General features: G+C 31.5%; 1 long non-coding RNA gene across 2 annotated transcripts; it reads right to left on the bottom strand.

Moving 5' to 3' along the window:
- Nucleotides 1-208: 208 nt before the first annotated feature.
- On the bottom strand, nucleotides 209-3,876 carry LOC140179632 (uncharacterized). 2 transcript variants are annotated; one of them, XR_011873307.1, is made up of 5 exons: nucleotides 3,108-3,876; nucleotides 2,109-2,228; nucleotides 1,621-1,910; nucleotides 917-1,099; nucleotides 209-452 (listed from the first exon to the last, which is right to left on the bottom strand). It is a non-coding gene; the product is annotated as an uncharacterized lncRNA (long non-coding RNA). The 2 variants fall into 2 exon arrangements; XR_011873306.1 differs by having other exon boundaries at nucleotides 2,109-3,875.
- Between the last annotated feature and the right edge of the window lie 2,189 nt (nucleotides 3,877-6,065).

Below are 6,065 nucleotides of genomic sequence, written 5' to 3'. Positions count from 1 at the left end.
GTAACTGTCTTTGACAACGGTTTTAATACCATTGCCTTTTGTGACTTTTGGCAACAGTTTTTTATAACTATATTATTCTTTATTTACAATAGTTTTCTCATGTTGCATTGAAATTAGTTCCAACTATTTTTTTTAAAATTTAATGTCAATAAACAAGGTTAAACTATTTGAATCAAACTACTAAAGAAAACTAATTGAACACTTACCATAGAAAAATAAACATTTATATACTTAGTGAACCAAAAATTTCCGGATACAATATAGTTGTATCAGTGTTGGTTACAAGTAATTCCGGATATTTTCTAATTATCCCAGGAAAATAAGCTTAAAAAACGCCAACCCTAGAAAGGAATTCAATCTTCCTCTAAAGAGTTTTATCAATGCTGGAAGCGAAAAATAATTCTCCCAATAGTTTCTTTATCCAAGCCCATATTTTCAAAAAACAGAACCACCTGCAGACAACAAGGAACACAAGCTTTTTAACTGGGGAAAAAATGAAGCATTTTGAATCAGTAAAATACAAAATAAAGAACAATGGCATGCATATAACACATATCACTAGCACAATAGATACAAGCACATAGGTACTTAACAAATTCAATTCTTAATAAGGCATCAAAAGGATCAAGCAACCATAGTGTAGTTATTTTCAAGCATGATTGTTATAACCAGTAAGAAAAGCAATATTTGCATTGCTAATAAATAAGCTTCTTAATACATCAAATCAAAAGGTTGTAATTTATAAAAGATATTAAATCCAAGAACTTCTTTGCACTAAAAGCACCACATAAGGTCACAAGACCCACCTCCCCCTCCTGTCCCCTCCTTTGACACTACCAGAAGGTAAACCAACAGCAGCAATAAATATAATAGCAAATTTTAGACTTCAGATTCAAGCATACTTATTCAAACATACCTAAAAGAAACCAGTCTCATCATGGACCCCTTTGTCAACATCAGCAGTTGCTTTGCTTAGTATAGTCTCTCACACAGCAGAAAACTTAGACCACCAGCCCCACATTGCGGTAGCCAGTTAAACATGAAATCTTATCCACTAAATTAAATTGATAGCACATGAACTTTTATTTCTTCCATGTAACTGCAAAGAGATGATTAAACAAGACTAAATATGAATGGAAAAGGTTTAGAACTAAACAAATTGCAACTGAAGCTCAGCTTGTGTTGCCCCTAAATACATAATGAAAATAGAACAGTCTCATAATAAAAAAAATAACATTCTTCAAGAGTGTAGTGTTGTCAGCTCAAGATAGAGCCAAATTATGACCAGCCTAAGTGTAAATCGATGACTATGCACACTGATAAAAGAAGAATGTTTTCAAGTACCCACATGAACTATAAATTCTATACTCATAGGTTGTTTCTATTGAAATGATTAGATTATGTGCACAACAAACAAACAAAAAAGTGCCAAAAGAAAAAAAGGAAAAAAATACAATGGTGCTAACTTGTTCAAGGTAAATCAATCATGGATGAAGACAGAGTCTATCACATTTCAAACAAGCAGCTTTACAGGTAAGCTACTAAGGTTGAAATGCTGGTCAACACAGAGGAATTAAATAGAAATTGAAATGATCAAGAGAAGGTTAAAAGGAGACACACCCAGTAAAATGCTGTCAATTCCACCATGCTGGGACTGTCTGTCTTCAAGGATTATCAACTATTGTAGCTGTAATTCGTAATTGTCTTGTCTATTCTTACTCTCCATTCCGCTTCCAGAAAGCTCTTCTCCACCAAACTTCAAATCCTCTTTGAATATTTGGGCAATCTTCTCCAGAATTCTAAGATTTTTAATTGAGTCATTCAGGCCATCAAAATCAAATGCAGCAATTTTACTTGAGTCATTCAGGCCATTGAGAGAATCAACTTAGAATTCCCAGCCACTTTACATGCTAACAAAATAAACCAACCAACAATTAAGAAACAACCATTAACATTAACATTATTCTCCATAAAACAACTTAGCTTAATTTCAAACCAAATTGAATTAAAACAAAACTTCTATGCTTAACTTTTTACATAGAGAGAACATGTTCAGCTAAATAACTCTTTGATTTATAACAGAAAATAACCTTAATCTAAACACATACCGTAACCGAACCTCAGCGGATGAGGTGGGGGACGGCGTAGTGGACGCAAGCGGAGAGGAGAGCACGGAACAACATCAGATGACAGAGTAGGAACTGATGACAAAGCAGAACTATTTTCTCCTAACATTGCTCAGAACAAAATCTCATTAAAGAAAAAAATCAATTAACAAAGTAACTAATGGCAGAACAAGCCAACATCATCATAGTAACAATCAACAATCAACAAAATTCATAATAAGCAAAACCAATTCATAAACCAAAGAAAATGAAATCATGTGGTTCTTCCCAAAAGATTTTACCATAATAGAAGAATAGTCATAGTTTATAGCTCAAAGCAAACAAGGCAATTGTGATGCATTGCTCTTTTCAAACAGCAATGACCATCTTCTAATCATTTAGAGTAGCAGCACCCTAAAACATATAATAATTAATTTACAAGGATCAGCAATCATCAAACAAACAGGTTCTCAATAATCAACATATTTTATCACCATTTGGTTCCACTCATTGTAAAATTATTTATAAACCATAAAAATTACTACTTTTAGTTAAGAAATCAATTTTAGGTACTTAGTTTAGAAATCTAAACTCAATCTATTTATCATTCATCAAGCCTCAATCTCATAAATTACTCATTATAATTTGATTCAACCATCAATCACAACATTATTAAGTAAAAAAAAAAAAAAAAACAGAACTTCCGACAAGCATTCATCCCCAAACAACCTTGCAAGATGCACACAAGAGCTAAACAAATTTCAATTCACACGCACGTAATCATCATCATACCAGTCACATTCACAGCTATAACCTAAACTCAATAAACTAATTGAAACACTAGAACATCATCTCAAAAACTAATCCAAATTTTACATCCTCAAACCAAGCTTATTTCTACCAATTAATCACACAAGACATTTATAAATTATTTGCAGATACTCACTAAACTTCAATGATATTCATAAATTAAAACGGTTAATTTTAAAATAAATCCCCTACCTCTGAGTGTCGAAATTAGAAGAAATTTGAGACGGGTTGTGGCGGTAATGGCTGAACCAGCATAAACAGCAACAGAAACAGGGGCCGAGCACGGACAGTGGCTCCAATAGTGGCATTCTCCGGCGTCAATGGCGGTGTTCCCCGGTGACCAGCGATGCGGCGGCAAAACCTCCCTCTCCTCTACGAGTTTCTCCTCCCTCTTCACGTTCTGTTCATCCCATCAACAGTAGCAACTTCTAATCATTGGCGATGAGACAGCCTCGTTCTCCTCCTTCTCCGTCAGAGCATCCTTCGCGCGTCACTCCCCTGGTTCTCTCTCTCTCGGACGCGTCTTCTTCAACAGCAGTGACAACCCCGAGCAGAAACGGTGACGGCTTCGCAGCTTCCTTCTCCCTCTTCTGTTCGCGCATCCTTCCTCCTTCTCTGCCACAGCGTCGACGGCGACTGCGACGGCTAGGGTTCGACAGTGACGGTGGTGACGTCTTCGACGGCGAGCTCGACAGGGAACATGCGCCACAGATCTGGCGGCGTCCTCTCCACCATCGCGTTTCCCGCAGCGGCAGCTCTCTCCCTCGCACGGTTCAGATTGACGGTGACATGACGGCGGCGACGCGTGTGATGGGCTCTACGGCGGTGAGGCGCGACGCCGGCGCGCTCTTCTCCCTCTCCTTCCCTTCTTCTTCCTCGCGAGGTTTACCTTTCTCTCTTCTCTCTGCGTTTCTCTTTTCTCAGTAGGGTGGAGTTCTAAGGTTAGGTTTTTCAATTTAGGAACTAGAATTTTTTATTTAATTTAAAAATTTAGCATTAGAGTTAAAGAGTTATAAAATATAGATAAAATAGATATTTTAATAAAATTATTGAATACAATAATAATTTTAAAATTAAATATATTTTATTTAAAATTATTTAAAAATATTATTTATTAATATATTATTAAATAAAAATAATTATTTTTAATTTAAATTATAAATAAATATATTAATTATGATTTATTAAATAGCATTTAAATTTAAAATATCAATTATTTAAATTAAATTATATAATTTTTTATTATAAAAATTTTAATTTTAAATTATATAAAATAATTAATTATAATAAAATTACATAAAAATATTAATTAATTTAAGTTCAAAATATTTATAAAAATTAATTTAATCATTCTTAAAAGCTTATTTTTTAAAAATAAAAAATTTAAATTAAATCATAAATTATTCATAATATAAGTTATTTAAATTAAATTATATAATTTTTTTATTTTTTAATTATTAAAATAATAATTTTAAATATACTAAATATCCAATTATAATATATATTATATAAAAATTTTAATTAATTTAAATTTTAATTATTATAAAAAATTACATATCACTCCTAATTATTTTAGATTCAGTATATATTTAATTATTTTTAGTAAAGAGAGTTCCTCCAAATTTGGTTATGTTAGGGTTTAGAGGGAGTTTAAATAAAAAAATATTAATATTTATTATAATTTTATTATAATTTTATTTTTTAATTTATTTTAATTTTATTTTTTAAAATAATATTTGTTATATATTTATAACAAAAATATATAATATTTATTATAAATGTATTTTAATTTTGTTTTTTTTAAATAATATGTGTTATATATTTATAACAATAGCTTTGAGTATTCTATAAATTATAGTATTTATAGAAACATTGTTTAAATTTATATGATTATTTATAATTATTTTTATATATATCTTTTAATTTCGATAATTATTTAAATAATATTAAAAAATTATTGTTTGATAAAAAATTGTTGTAGTAGTTATAAAATCGTTCTTTAAAATAGTCAAAAAGAATGGTTTTATTTTATTGCTATAACGTAATGAAAAATTGAACTTCAACATCAACACTGTAAAAATCGTTGTCTAAGACCATCTAATAGAATGGTTTTAAAGTGTAGCATTTTGGCAACGGTTTTTATGCATTTCTTTTGTACAATTATTTAAACAACAATAAAAAACCGTTGCTTAAAAATAAATCTTGGTAATGGTTATAAAACCGTTCTTTAAAATAGTCAAAGAGAACGGTTTTAGTTTGTTGCTAAAAAATAATAAAAAATTGAATTCATTGGTAACACACAAAAAAACCGTTATCTAAAACTATCTAAGAGAACGGTTTTAAGGCATTACAAAATTTGGCGTTGCTAAAGCCCATATTTGTTGTAGTGAATAGTGGGGACGCCACTGAGAACTATTTTCCAGATGTAAGCACATTGAAAGTCACACTGTATGCGGCCTAGCCGTAAGACTTATAAGCATACTGGATGCATCTGGAAAGCCATATCTGGGACTCGTGCCCGGATAATGTCAGGAGCGGGTAAGCAACCGACACATGAGTTCATGGCTTGCATTAGGAATAGACATGCATCATGTTGTTTGCACATTTGCATTAGATTGTGTTTGCTTGTATTATTTCTTTGTGATTGTGTTGTTTGTCTTATTGCGACTTGCCTGTATGTTGAACTGAATCTCTTGCTTGTACTATTAGTTTGTAAATATATTAATGTGATTAGGAATTGACGTTTTGATTGAGAATTAATTATGTGGCTGAGAAATGGTTAATGTGACTAGTCTTAGATTTAAAATTCGTTTTGGGTTTAGAGATTTTGAGAGAGGTAATTAATTAGCTAAAGTAAAACCAAAAGTATTTCAAAAGGTTTGATAAAACTATAGTTTCCTTGAGTATGTTAATTATTTGCATTTTATTCATTACTTTTACGACATTCCCATTCCCTACTGAGAACGTGTGGTTTGTTCTCACCCAAAAAATCTTCCACCCTTTCAGTGACACAGGTTCGAAGACTCAGTTTGAAGCTGCGGATCGTTATTAGTTTTGTTTGAGTTAAGTTATGTGTTGAGTTGCTTTCCTAGAATTCCCTTTCCTTTGTTATTAAGATTTTATTTTATACAGAGGGATAGGAATTGTATC

Source organism: Arachis hypogaea, chromosome 15 (genome assembly GCF_003086295.3).
Source record: "Arachis hypogaea cultivar Tifrunner chromosome 15, arahy.Tifrunner.gnm2.J5K5, whole genome shotgun sequence".
Classification (NCBI taxonomy): Eukaryota; Viridiplantae; Streptophyta; class Magnoliopsida; order Fabales; family Fabaceae; genus Arachis; species Arachis hypogaea.
This window is presented reverse-complemented; position numbering and strand designations above follow the sequence as displayed.